General features: G+C 38.3%; 1 pseudogene; it reads left to right on the forward strand.

The window, feature by feature from the left end:
* Nucleotides 1-8,616: 8,616 nt before the first annotated feature.
* LOC110125595 (lathosterol oxidase pseudogene) lies at nucleotides 8,617-9,545 on the forward strand (annotated as a pseudogene).
* Nucleotides 9,546-15,169: the final 5,624 nt, after the last annotated feature.

Consider the following 15,169-nt stretch of genomic DNA (forward strand, 5'->3'; position numbering starts at 1 on the left):
TGTGGCCATTAAAATTATTCATATTCTCAGGCTGCATAAGTTTAATCAAATCATTTTCCTCCCACCTTCCTGGGATATCAAATGATTCTTTGTAGCACAATTTGAGATTTGAGAAAACAAAGGATAGGATGAGAAAGCTATTGACTCTTAGGGCACTGTGCCCCTGTGAGCTAAATGGAGGTATGTCTACAGAAAAGCTAAAAATTCCTCTACAGACTCTTTTGGATTAAAAGTCTTCTACAATAAATAATAATAATAGCTACCATTTACTGCATGGGCACTCCTTGTCAAACACTGTATACGTAATTTAGTATATTAGTATATTTAGTCCTCATACTAGCCCGAAGGATGGGTGTTATCTTTTGTTCTACAGATGAAACAAATATCTCATTGGATATCTGCCCAGGCTCCCAAAATAAGAAAGGGGCAGAATCAGAGCCCAAATCAGTTGGCTGAGCTAACACGCATATGCTTCCTTACTTTATTATACTGTCCCCAAAGAGGAAGCATGACGGGCATGTGGGTCTCCTCGCTCTGTAGAGAATATTTCAAGGTATTTGTTTTACACCAGAAATGTTCCCCCTTAGACTGCAGTGTCAGGTTTTAGACTGAGAATTCCCCTGTCTTTGTCTTCTTATCAATATCTGAAACCAAAAGAGTGGTTGTGGGCTCCACCTCTCCCTCCCACCCGGGCAAGCAGCTGCCCACCGGACGCACACATTCCTTTTTGCCGCTCAGTGCCGTAAGCAGCACATGGAGAGGCCTACAGGTTACGCCTGGAGAGTGCAATCACCAAGATGGCAACCTAAGTCATTCCCGACTCTGCTTCCCCTCACAAAAACAGCAACTCTTCATGAACAAGACAGCATTAAGGGATCCTTAGAACTGGGGGGTGAGACAGAAGTACCTTCGTGAACCACCAAGAGCAAGACAGACCATATTAGAAGGATAAGAACAGTCACACAGTGACTGCACTGCCTCCCCCTCACGTCGGCACAGCACCCTGCTGAGAGGTCTCCCCGAGTCTCTGGTTCCTCCAATGAGAGAAGAGATCCCATGGGTTTCAAACAGCTACCCCAGCACTGTGGGGCGCTTTGTGGGATTGCATGGAGAATCACTGGGATCTGACTATGACAGAGAAGTGAGAAGGGACTCCCAAAAACCAGATGGAGCTCATTACCACCCAAAAACTTTGATATCCTGCAGACCCAAGTTGATAGTCCACTCTGACCAGAGAACCCACTGGGGTGCATATCTCTCTGCCTTTGGTCCTTAAATAAGGTTTGCCAGTCTTCTAGTCTGGTTTGCCTACAACCATGAAAAAAGCTGAGTCATAGCCCAACACACTGGGGAGAGCATAGCCTGACCTCATCTGACCAGAGGGCCTGGTGACAGTACCTAGAAGCTGTGTAGTCCAGGACTGTTCTAGCTGAGAGGTGAGTGGGAGCTGAGTGCCCACAGAGCAAAGTCAACATGGGGGTCTTGGAAGCTCCTCCGATATGCCCATGCAGAAGATTCACTCATAGTTAAGGATGAGGGTAACTCAACCCCTTCCAACCAGAAAGCCTACTTGGAAAAAAATTGGAGAAGCCTGAAATAGCCCCTCTCTCTTCCACCAGACTAGGAAATGAAGACCCAGCAGCCTTACCTGCTGTGGAAGGTGTTTCCTGGTCCCATCTGTCAAGAAGGGTTGGTGAGAACACCAGAAAGATGCGTAATTCAGCAACGTTTGAGTTAAGGAACTGGCAGCATGGCTGATGGTGCAGACTCAAGCTAGTGACCCTTTCTGGCCATGGAACGTGGGGCCTGGGTTGGCTTAAGAAAACAAAGACTTTTACCAGTTTCTTCTGCTCTTCTGATGCTACAGGGCAGGGAAACAAATTCATAGCCATGCTTATTGCTGTTTCCACTCACTGCCTTTAGCCTGCCTGACCAAGACCTAGCTAGAACATGTGGGGAAGCTGTGGGAAAGCAGTGTAGACCATCCAACAGCCCTGCTAACACTGACACTTGAACAGAGAGCACTGTTTATGGCTTTCCCTATCTGCAGAGTAAATCAAGAGGCACATCTGACAAGGTATTCAGTGCACACTCCTGCCCAATAAGAATCTCCAACAATAAATATTACAGACCCTGGGGCCCATCTTACTGCCCTGCCATGGCAGGAAAGCCAAGGTATAGCCCCATCTACTAGTGAGTATGAATATAAATACAGGAGTTAGCCCTAACCACCAGGAAAGACTGACTAGAGAATTCAGGTAGCCATGTAGCCCATCCTATAGTAGAGAACCAAGCTACTGGTACTCAGCCAAACACAGTGCCTATCTCTGACCAAAGAGCTTGAAAAGTTGCTTTACTCAAAAAGAAAAAAGAAAAAAAAAAAGACTCAAAAAAAAAAAAAGTAGGTCCCACCTGCCCAAGAATATTACCAGCAATCACACCCACAAACCCAAACTGAGCTGACTAGTGAAAATCTGTCTCTGCCAAAGCAAACCTGTAGTGTCTAATTACTCAAATGCGCAGATGCGGACTTAAGAATTTAAGGGTCACAAAAGAATCAGGTAAACATGACAACAAAGGAAACAAATAAAGTGCCAGTAACTAATGCTAAAGAAATGGAGATTTATGAACTTTCAAAGAATTTAGAATAATCCTTTTAAGCTTAGCACACTACAGAAAAGATTCAGACAATTTAGCAAAATAAGAAAAGGCAAGAAGAAACCCAAGAAGTAGGACAAAAAAGTAAAAAGCAGTTAAAAAAAAAAAAAAACCCAGAAACCCTAGAGTTGAAAAATACAGTAATAAACTGAAGAATTCAACAAAGGATTTCAAAAGCAGACTTGAAAATGCAGAAGAATTGGCGAGATGGAGGATAAGGTATCTGAAATTATCCTATCAGATGAACAAAAAGAAAAATAAGAAAGAATGATGAAAACTTAAGGACATCTAGGACACAATTTTTAAAAAATATTCATATTATGGGATTTCCAGAAGCAGAAAATCTAAAAGGACAGAAAGTATATATAAATATAATAATAGCTGAAAACTTCCCAAACCTAGAGCCAGAAGCTAAAAGCATCTGCATGAGGTAGGGCCTAGTAACAACTGGACTGGCAGTCAGCAACACCTACCAGACCACCCACAGCAGTCAGCCTGCCACAACAGAGTAAGCCGTGTGGTCCACACGGGGCTATCCCAAGGGCATATAGCTCTGGTGACCAAGAGTGTGCTGCTGGTACCAATAGGATGTCTCCTACAAAAGGCCACTTCTCCAAGGTCAGGAAATGTAAACCTACCAGATACACAGAAATAGAAACAGCCAGTTAGGTAAAATGAGATAATAGAGGAACATGTTTCAAATGAAGAAACAAGACAAAATCCCAGAAGAACAACTAAGTGAAGTAGATATAGGCAATTTACTCAATAGTTCAAGGTAATGATTGTAAAAGATCAAAAAACTTGGGAGAAGAATGATGTACAGAATGAGAAGTTTTTAAACAAAGAATTAGAAAATATAAAGAAGAGCAAGGCAGAAATGAATAGTAACTGAAATGAGAAAAACACTAGAAGGAATCCACAGTAGATTAAAAAATACAGAGGAATGGATCAGTGAGCTGGAAGAAAGAGAAATGGAAATCACTGAGGCTGGACAGAAAAAAAAAAAAAAAAGAAATGAGGACAGCTTAAGAGACCTTAAGGACGACATCAGGCATACCAACACCTAGGTTGTAGGGGCTTGGAAGGAAAAAAGGGAGGGACAGAAAATATATTTGAAGACATAATATCTGAAAACTTCCCTAACCTGGGAGAGGAAATGGGCACCTAGGTCTAGAAAGCACAGACAGTCCCAAACAGAATCAAACCAAAGAGGACCATACAAAGACACGGTGTCAAAAACTGTCAAAATTTAAAGACAATGTTAAGAGCAGCAAGGGGAAAGTAACAGGTTCATGTACAAGGGAACTCTGAAAAGGTTATCAGTTGACTTTTCAACTGTAGTTGAAGCTCTGTAGTTCAGAAGGCAGTGGCATGATATAAAGTAATGAAAAGGAAAACCTACAACAAAGAAAACTCTACCAAGTAACACTTTTAGATTGAATGAGAAATCAAAGTTTGACAGACAAGTGTTCATCACCACCAAATAAGATTTATAAGAAATATTAAAGGGACTTCTCTAAGCAAAAAAGAAAAGGACACAACTAGAAACATGAAAATAACAAAGAAAAAAGCCCATTGGTACAGGCAGATATACAGTAAAAGGTTATACATTAACCACTTACAAAGCTAGTAGGACGGCTGAGACAAAAGCAGTATAATCATCAATACATCTGCAATAGGTAGTTGAGGGATACACAAGACAGAAAGATGCCAGATTTCCCTGGTTAGAACTCTGCATATTCACTGCTGGCACCTGGGTTCAATACCTGGTCAGGAAACTCATATCCCACAATCCACACACAGTGTGGCCAAAAAAAAGACAAAAATATGTAAAATGTGATGTCAAAGAATCATGGAGGGTGGGGAGTAAAAATGTGGGCATATTAAAAGATCTTTGAAATTGAGAGATATGCAACTTAAAATAAATAAACCTCATGACATTCATAAATCAAAACTCTATAATATACACGGTAAAGATAAAGGGTTCCAAACACAGCAATAGAGATGGGTATCAAATCACAAGGGAGGAGAACAAAAGAAGGGACAAGAAAGAACAACCCCCAGACTAACAAAATGGCAATAAGTATCAATACATATCAATAATTACAAAATGGACTAAATGCTTCAAACAAAAGAAAGAGTGGCTGAATTGACACAAAGACAAAAACCTATATTTATGCTACCTATAAGAGACTCATATCAGATCTAAAAACTGAACTGAAAGCAATGGGATGCAAAAAGGTATTTCATGCTAATAGAAATCAAAAGAAAGCTGGGGTAGCAATACTATGAGGCAAAACATTTTAAAACATTTAGACTGTAATAAGGGACTAAGAAGGACATTATATAATAATCAAATGATCAGCACAATAAGATACAACAGTTAACAAGTATATATGCAGGCAATATAGGAGCACCTAAATACCCTGGGTGGCTCAGTGGTAAAGAATCTGCTTGCCAGGCAGAAGACACAGGTTCGATCCCTGCAGTGGAAGATTGCTTGGAGAAGGAAATGGCAACCTGTTTTGGTATTCCCTGCCTGGAACTTCCATGGACAGAGGAGTCTGGCAGACTATGGTCCATGGGGTTGCAAAAGAGTTGGACATGATTTAGAGACTAAACAACAACAAATACATACAATATTAAGAGATGTAAAGGAGGAAACTGGCAGTAACACAGTTAACTGTAGGGGGCTTTACCACCCCACTTACAATGCACAGATCATTCAGACAAAAAGTAGAAAAAAAACAAGGAAACACTGGCCTTAAATGACACATTTGAGCGAGTGGATTTAATATATCTAAATAGACCATTCCAATCAAAAGGAGCAGAATACAGTTTTTCAATTGCACATGGAACATTTTCCAGGACAGAGAACAAGCTAGGCCTCAAAAACAACTTCGCAAATTTTAAAAAACTGAAATTACATAAAGCATCTTTCTGACCACAATGCTATGAACAGGAAAAAAAAAAATGCAAAAAATAAACAAGTGGAGGCTAAACTACATGCTACAAAACAACCAATGCAGCACTGAAGAAATCAAAGAAGAAAAAAATTAAAAAATAGCTGGGGACAAATGAAAATGAAAACAACAACCCCAAATCTGTGGGACACAGATCAAAAAGTAGTTCTAAGAGTCAAAGTTTATAGCGATACAAGCCTATCTTAGGAAATAAAAAAAATTTCAAACAACCTAACCTTACAACTAAAGGAACTAGAAAAAGAACAAGAGAAACCCGAAGTTAGTAAAAGGAAAAATAATCATAAAGATTAGAGTGGAAATAAATGAAATAGAGATTTAAAAAAACATAAAAAAGATCAGTGAAACTAAGAGTTGGTTCTTTGGTTCCTTAAAGAACTAAAACTAGAGCTACCATAGGATCCTGCAATTCCATTTCTGGGGTTATATCTGGAGAAAAACATAGTTTGTAAGGATACATGCACTTCAATGTTCATTGTAGCACTACTTACAATAGCCAAGACATGGAAGCAGCCTAAATTTCCATTGACAGAAGAATGGATAAATAATATATGGTACATATATACAATGCAGTATTACTCAGCCATTAAAAACAAATGAAATAATGCCATCTTCAGCAACATGGATGGACCTGGAGAATATTATACTAAGTGGAGTAAGTTACACAGAGAAAGACAAATAGCATATGATATCACTTATATGCACAACCTTAAAAAAATGACACAAATTAACTTATTTATAGAACAGAAACAGACTGATAGACTTAAAAAACAGACTTATGATTACCAGAGGGGAAGGGTGAGGAGGAGGGAAGATTGGGAGTTTGAGATTGACATATACACACTGCTGTGTTTAAAACAGATAACCAGCAAGGACTTACTGCATAGCACAGGAAAGTCTCAATATTTTGGGTCTCATAGCGCAATACTTTTTAACATCCTAAATGAGAAAAGAATTTGATAAAGGATAGAAACATGTATGTGCATAATTGAATCACTTCTCTGTACACCTGAAACATACTGTTAATCTATACTCCAAAGTAAATTTTTTTAATTAATAAAATAAAAAATTAAGAGTTGGTTCTTTGAAAAACTAAACAAAACTGATAAACCTTTCACCAGACTCATCAAGATAAACAGGGAGGGGCCCCAAATCAATAAAATCAGAAATGAAAGAGAAGAAGTTACAACTGACACCACAGAAATACAAAGGATCACAAGAGATTATTGTGAAAAACTACATGTCAATTTCATGCAAAATGCCAGGCTGGATGTATCACAAGCTGGAATCAAAATTGCTGGGAGAAATATCAACCACCTCAGATATGCAGATGATACCACTTTAAAGGTAGATAGTGAAGAGGAATTAAAGAGCCTCTTGAAGGTTAAAAAGGAGAGTGAAAAAGCTGACTTAAAACTCAAGATTCAAAAAATGAAGAACATGGCATCTGGTCCTATCACGTCATGGCAAATAGAGGGGGAAAAAGTGGAAACATTGTCAGATCTCATTTCCTTGGGCTCCAAAATCAATGTGGACGGTGACTGCAGCTACAAAATTAAAAGATACTTGCTCTTTGGAAGAACAGTTATGACAAACCTAGATAGTATATTAAAAAGCAGAGATATCACTTTGCCAACAAAGGTCTGTATAGTCAAAGCTATGGTTTTTCCAGTAGTCATGTATGGATGTGAGAGTTTGGTCCATAAAGGAAGCTAAGTGCTGAAGAACTGATGCTTTCAAACTGTGGTGCAGGAGAAGACTTGGAGAGTCCCTTGGACTGAACGGAGATCAAACCAGTCAATCCTAAAGGAAATCAACCCTGAGTATTCATTGGAAGGACTGATACTGAAGCTCTAATACTTTAGCCACCTGATGCAAAGAACTGGCTCATTGGAAAAGACCCTGATGATGGGAAAGATTGAGGGCAAGAGGAGAAGGGGACGACAGAGGATGAGATAGTTGGATGGCATCACTGACTCAAGGGACATGAGTTTGAGCAAACTCAGGGAGATAGTGAGGGACAGGAAAGCCTGGTGTGTAGCAGTTCACGGGGTCACAAAAAGTTGGACACCACTAAGTGACTAACAACAACAACATATGTCAATAAGATGGACAATCTAGAAAAAACAGATTCCTAGAAATGTACGGTCTTCCAGGACTGAACCAGAAAGAAACAGAAAAACATGAATTGATCAACTATCAGCAAGAAAACCAAATCATTTAAAAAAAAAAAAAAAAAGGCAAAGCAAACAAAAACTCCCAACAAAAGTCCAGGATTAGATGGCTTCACAGATGTATTCTACCAAACGTTTAGAGACAAGTTAACACCTATCAAACTATTACAACAAAAATTTCAGAGGAAGGAGGAACACTTACAAACTTATTCCATGAGGCTTGCATCACCCTAACACCAAAACCATAAATATCACAGAAAAAGAAAATTAGTGTCTGATATCACTGATGAACATAGATGCAAAAATCCTCAACAAATTAACAACTGAACCCAACAATACATTAGGGTGATCATAAAACATGATCAAGGGGGATTTATCCCAGGGGTGCAAGAATGGTTCAATACCTACAACTCAGGTGATACATACTGCATTAAAAAAATTGAAAAAAATACTAGCTAGAGCATCCAGAGCCCTGTAGGAACTGAACTGACAACTAGTAACAAATCCACGGAGAAGAAAATGACAACCCACTCCAGTACTCTTGCCTGGAAAATCCCATGGACAGAGGAGCCTGGTAGGCTGCAGTCCATGGGGTCACGAAGAGTTGGACATGACTGAGTGACTTCACTTTCACTTTTCACTTTCATGCTTTGGAGAAGGAAATGGCAACCCACTCCAGTGTTCTTGCCTGGAGAATCCCAGGGACGGCAGTCTGGTGGGCTGCCGTCTGTGGGGTCGCACAGAGTCAGACACGACTGAAGCGACTTAGCAGCAGCAGCAGCAAATCCACTCTAGGGGCTAAGATGTATCTTACATTCAATGCTACAGAGTATTATCTGTTTGCGCTATACATATCTCCTGCCACATAGCCAGAAGGTGACATCTTCTGACAAGTTATTAGCCTCCTGATTATAACAAATCTCAGTATGTATAAACTTTATTCCTTCTTTGCAACACTGAGCTATTATTTTGTCTATGATCTTTCCTTAATGAAAGACAATTTTTAAAGAATCAAGTCTGTTGATAGATTATGCATTCTGTCCAGCCAGTGCCATGGATCAGCATCCCCATATTTCCTCCATTCCTGCTAGAGGTGAGAGGTTACAGAAAATTGTATAATGGCATAGGAGAGTTTCCATATGGTTGGTTTCAACCCATTGCTGGTGTCTTTACTTTTCTCTTTTTCACTGACATGCTGATCTACTGGATTCACAGAGGCTTTCATCAGAGACTTGTATATATAAGCACTTACACAAACCTCATCATATCTGGAAGGTTCTGACTTCATTTGTAAGTCATGCTTTTCACCTTCTGGATGACATCCTTCAGAGTCTGCCTTACCACAGATATCCTTTTATGTTCCCTTTACACATGGTAGTTTATTTAGGTTCATTTATCCTGGTCAATATTTATAGTTTCCATTTATGATGGTGATATTCATGTTCCCTAAATCTTAAAGCCTTAATTATTAATGGCTCAATGCATCATACAGACTACCACATGCTCATTGACTATAGCTATGGACAGTATTTCACATTGTGGGATAGAACTGAAGCCTTGTTCAAAAATCCCTCCTCCTTTGAAGGCAATGGACCACTCAGTTATGTGAGGATGACAAGAAGAAAGCAAAAGTCATGTAGTAAATGCTTGTAAAAATGAAAAGTTATTCAACATAGAGTTCATCAAAACTGAGCAGATGACTGCCCAATTTTTAAATATTTTTGATAAATAAAGATAATCTACATATGTTCAGCCAAGAGGCATAACAATTGAACAGTATTATTTGAAATTCAGTACTGTCGGTACAGCGGAGGAATGATCATAATGATAGGTTAAGGGAATGCGATGTGAACAGCAAGATTTTAATTAAATTGATGCACAGCACTTTTGATATGTTTCAAAGTTATAATCATATGATTTTCTATAAAAGGAAATAATTGCCAAATATTTAGGTCTATCACTGAAGATTAATTTTGAAATCTTGTTTTCCTTCCTCTTTCTCCATTTTTCTCCACTTCCTCTGTAAAAAAAGATTTAACAAATACCTTCATAAAGAAATGTCATGTGTTGTAACAAATGTTAGGAAAATATGGTTTGCAAGTCATTCTATAAGCTACTTATGTAAAATCAATAAAAGCTGATTGTGAATGTTAAAAATTGAATGAAATAATATCATCTGAATGGATGCAGAAAAAGCTTTTGACAAAATTTAACATTCACTTATGATTAGCCCTTGATATTAACTTTGTGAAGAGGTAACTACCTCAGCACAATAAAAACCATATGTGATAAGCCCACAGCTAACATCATACTCTACAATAAAAAGCTGAAAGCATTTCCTCTAAGATCAGGAACAAAACAAGAATGTCCACTCTCCCCACTTTTAGTCAACACAGTATTGGAAGTCAGCCACAGAAGTAAAATTGTCACTGTTTTCAGATGACATGATACTACACACAGAAAATCCTAAAGACACCACTGAAAAATAACTAGAATTCAATGAATTTGGCAAGGCTGCATGATATGAAATTAATATACAGAAATCTGCCGCATTTCTATATACTGATAATGAATTGTCAGAAAGAAGGTTTTTTTTTTTTAAAGTCTCATTTATCATATCAAATAGAATAGGATACCTGGGAATAAGTCTAACTAGGGAGATAAAAATACTTGTACTTGGAAAACTATGAGACATTGTAAAAGAAACTGAAGATGACAGAAACAGATGGAAAGATATATAATGTTCATGAACTGGGAAAAATAACATTGTTAAAATGACTGTTTCCCAAGGCAATCTACATATTCAATGAAATTACTACCAAAATACTGAACATGTTTAACATAATTAAAATAATTCTAAAATTTCAATGTAAATACAACAGACCCTGAACAATCTAGCCAAAACAATCTTGAGAAAGAAAAACAGAGCTGAAGGTATCATGTTCCCTGGCTTCAGACTATAACAAAGATACAATAATCAAAACAGCATCAGTTGCATCTGACTCTTTGCGATCCCATGGACTGCAGCATGCCAGGCTTCCCTATCCACCACCAACTCCCAGAGCTTGCTCAAACTCATGTCCATTGGGTCGGTAATGCCATCCAACCATCTCACCCTCTGTCACCCCCTTCTCCTCCCGCCTTTAATCTTTCCCAGCATCAGGGTCTTTTCCAGTGAGTCAATTCTTTGCATCAGGTGGCCAAAGTATTGGAGTTTCAGCTTCAGCATCAGTCCTTCCAATGAACACCCAGGACTGATCTCCTTTAGGATGGACTGGTTGGATCTCTTTGCAGTCCAAGGGACTCTCAAGAGTCTTCTCCAATGCCATAGTTCAAAAGCATCAATTCTTCGGTGCTCAGCTTTTTGTATAGTCCAACTCTCACATCCACACATGACCACTGGAAAAACCACAGCTTTGACTAGACGGACCTTTGTCGGCAAAGTATAGTGCTGGTACTATACTTTACTATATACTACATAGAGTACAGTGCTGGCACAAAAACACACAAATAGATCATAGGAAAAGAGAGAATCCAGAAATAAACCCACACACTTAACGGTTAACTAATCTATAACAAAGGAGGCAAGAATTTACAACTGGGAAAAGACAATCTTTTCAATAAGTAGTGCTGAGAAAACTGAACAATAATAGATAAAAGAATGGAATTAGAATGTTTCCTCACATCATATACAAAAATGAACTCAAAATGAATTCATGTCCAAAATGTAAGAACAGAAACCATAAAATTCCTCAAAGAAAATACAAGAAGAATGCTCCTTGATATAAATCATAGTAATATTCATTTGCTTCCTAACACAAAGGAAAACAAAAGCAAAAGCAAACAAATAGGATCTAATTAAAGTTGCAAAGGAATCCATTAACAAAATGAAAAGACAACTTATAGAATGAGAGAAAATATTTGTAAATGATGACCATAAAGGGGTTAATATCTAAAATAGATAAAGAGCTCATACACAACTAAATATCAAAATAGCAAACAATTCAACCAAAAATGGGCAAAAGACCCAAAGAGACATTTTTGCCAACATACTGCTTTCTAACAGGAATGTAAAAAAGATACTTAACATCATTAATCAGAGAAATGCAAATTAGAATCACAATGAAATAACACCTCACACATGTCTGAATGGCTATCATCAGAAAGGACCACAAAAAACCAATGCTGATGAGGATATGGAGAAAAGAGAACCCTTGTCTACTGGAAATTGGTGCATCCATCATCAAAAAGGATAAGGGATAAACTACCCACTCCAGTGTTCTTGGGCTCCCCTTGTGGCTCAGCTGGTAGAGAATCCACCTGCAACGCGGGAGACCGGGGTTCGATCCCTGGGTTGGGAAGACCCCCAGAGAAGGGAAAGACTACCCACTCCAGTATTCTGGCCTGGAGAATTCCGTGCACTGTATAGCCCATGGAGTTGCAAAGAGTCGGACACGACTGAGCAACTTTCACTTATTCACTTGTCAAAAACAGTATAGGGTTTCCTCAGCAAACAAAAATAGTACTAAATTATCCAACAATTCCACTTCTGGAAACATAAAAATGTAGCATAAAAATCACTAGCTATGATAAATAGCAAAAGTTAGAGTCTATAATATAGTAATGGTAGTGTACAATGTAATTAAACACTAAAAGTGTAGAAAAATACCTTAAACTCAAGACAGAAAAAGAGACACAGTTGTTTAGAACAGACTTTTGGACTCTATGGGAGAAGGTGAGGGTGGGATGATCTTAGAGAACAGCATTGAAACATGTATATTATCAAGTGTGAAATAGATCACCAGCCCAGGTTGGATGTATGGGACAAGTACTCGGGGCTGGTGCACTGGGATGACCCAGAGGGATGGGATGGGGAGGGAGGTGGGAGGGGGGTTCAAGATGGGGAATACATGTAAATCCATGGCTGATTCATGTCAATATATGGCAAAAACCACTACAATACTGTAAAATAATTAGCCTCCAACTAATAAAAATAAATGGAAAAAAAGAGAGAAAAATACCTAAAGCTAAAAAAGGCTTCTTAGTAATATGTAATGTAAAAATATACAAATTTTAACAACAATAATCTAAAATGTGAGGGGTAGGAGAAGAAAAAGTGAAAAGTTTAGGACTTCTACTGAAATGAAGTTGTTATAAATTTAAAATCAAGTGTTATAATTTTAAGATATTTTAGGTAATCTTCATAGTAATGACAAAGTAAAGACCTGTAGCAATTATACAAAAGAACAAGAAAAAGAAGTCAAAGAATACTGATGCCAAAGGACATCAAAACACGCAAAATGATGGCAGGATAAGAAAACAAGGAACAATGGATCTATAAAACAATCATAAAACAATGAACAAAATGGCAATAGTAAATTCTTGCCTATCAGTAGTTACTAACATATTAAATTCTCCAATCAAAAGACACAGAATGGCACCTCCCCAGTGGTCAGGTGGTTAAGAACCCATCTGTCAATGCAGGGGACGTGGGTTTGATCACTGTCCCAGGAAGATCCCATATGCCACGAAGCAACCAAGCCTGAGCATCACGATGACCGAGCCTGAGCATCATGATGACCGAGGCCCTCGTGCCTAGAGCTGGCGCTCCGCTCTAGGAGCTCTAAGAGAGGCCACGGCAATGAGAAGGCCGTACACTGTAACAAAGAGTAGCCCTGTTCCACACACACCCCCGATTCCCCTACCGCAACTAGAGAAAGCCCCTGCAGCAACAAAGACCCACCAAAATAAAAAATAAATAAATCTTAAAAAAAAAAAAAGACAGAATGGCTAAATGGATAGGAAAACAAGATCCAAAAATATACTACCTTAAAGACAGTCTCTTTACCATACAGACATTAACAGAGAGAAGGGATGGAGAAAGACATTTCAAGCAAATGGTAATCTCCCACTGTCTACAGATAAGGCAAGGGTAGCTATACTTACATCAGACAAAACAGACTTTTAAAACAGTTTCTCTTAAAAAGGGCCATTATATAATACATAATAAAAAAGGTCAATAACAACATCATGTTATAGCAATTGTAAATATTTGTGCATCCAACAAAGCACCTAAATGCATAAAATAAAACTAACAAAGCTAAAAGGAGAAATAAACATGAATACAATAATAGTTGGCGATTTCAATACTCTACTGTCAACAATGGATAGATCATTCAGAAAGATAATAAACTGAATTTAAACACTACAGACCAACCTAGACAGCATATTAAAAAGCAGAGACATTACTTTGCCAACAAAGGTCCATCTATTCAAAGCTATGGTTTTTCCAGTAGTCATGTATGGATGTGAGAGTTGGACTGTGAAGAAAGCTGAGTGCTGAAGAATTGATGCTTTTGAACTGTGGTGTTGGCGAAGACTCTTGAGAGTCCCTTGGACAGCAAGGAGATCCAACCAGTCCATCCTAAAGGAGATCAGTCCTGAATATTCTTTGGAAGGACTGATGCTGAAGTTGAAACTCCAATATTTGCCCACCTGATGTGAAGAGCTGACTCATATGAAAAGACCTTGATGCTGGGAAAGACTGAAGGCTGGAGGAGAAGAGGACGACAGAGGGTGAGATGGTTGGATGGCATCACAGACTCAATGGACAAGAGTAGGGTCTGGGAGTTGGTGATGGACAGGTAAGTGTGGCATCCTGCAGTCCATGGGGTCACAAAAAGTCAGACAAGACTGAGTCACTGAACTGAACTGATCAAATAATATAACAGACATACATAGAACATTCTAGTCAACAACAGCAGAATTCATATTCTTTTCAAGTGCAAATGGAACTTTTTTAGGATAGACCAAATGTTAGGCCATGAAACAATTCTTCAAGAAAACTGAAATCATAGCAAGAGGAAAACTGGAAAAAGTTCATAAATGCATAGAAATTGAACACTTGACTGAACAACCAACAGATTGAAGAGGAAATTAAAGACAGTAAAGTTCTGAGACAAATTAAAATGGAAACACAGCATACCTGAACTTATGGGATGCAGAAAGAATAGTTCTAAGAGCAAAGTTTGCAGCAATAAACACCTATACTAAAAAGCAGGAATGACCCCAACAACCTAATTCTATTCCTTAGGAACTAGAAAAACAAGGTAACCCCAAGTTAGCAGAAGGAAGGAAATAAAGATTAAAGCAGAAATTAAAGAAATAGAGAACAGAAAAATAGAAAACACTAGGCAAATAAACTGACAAATTCTAAGGCAGGCTAACTAAGGAAAAAGGAGGGAAGACCTAAATCAAAATTATAAATGAAAAAGAAGACATTACAACTGATATAAGCAGAAATAAAAAGAATCATAAGATGCTACTGTAAACAACTACATGCTAACAAACTGGATA

The sequence above is a fragment of the Odocoileus virginianus genome, chromosome 13 (genome assembly GCF_023699985.2).
Source record: "Odocoileus virginianus isolate 20LAN1187 ecotype Illinois chromosome 13, Ovbor_1.2, whole genome shotgun sequence".
NCBI lineage: Eukaryota > Metazoa > Chordata > Mammalia > Artiodactyla > Cervidae > Odocoileus > Odocoileus virginianus.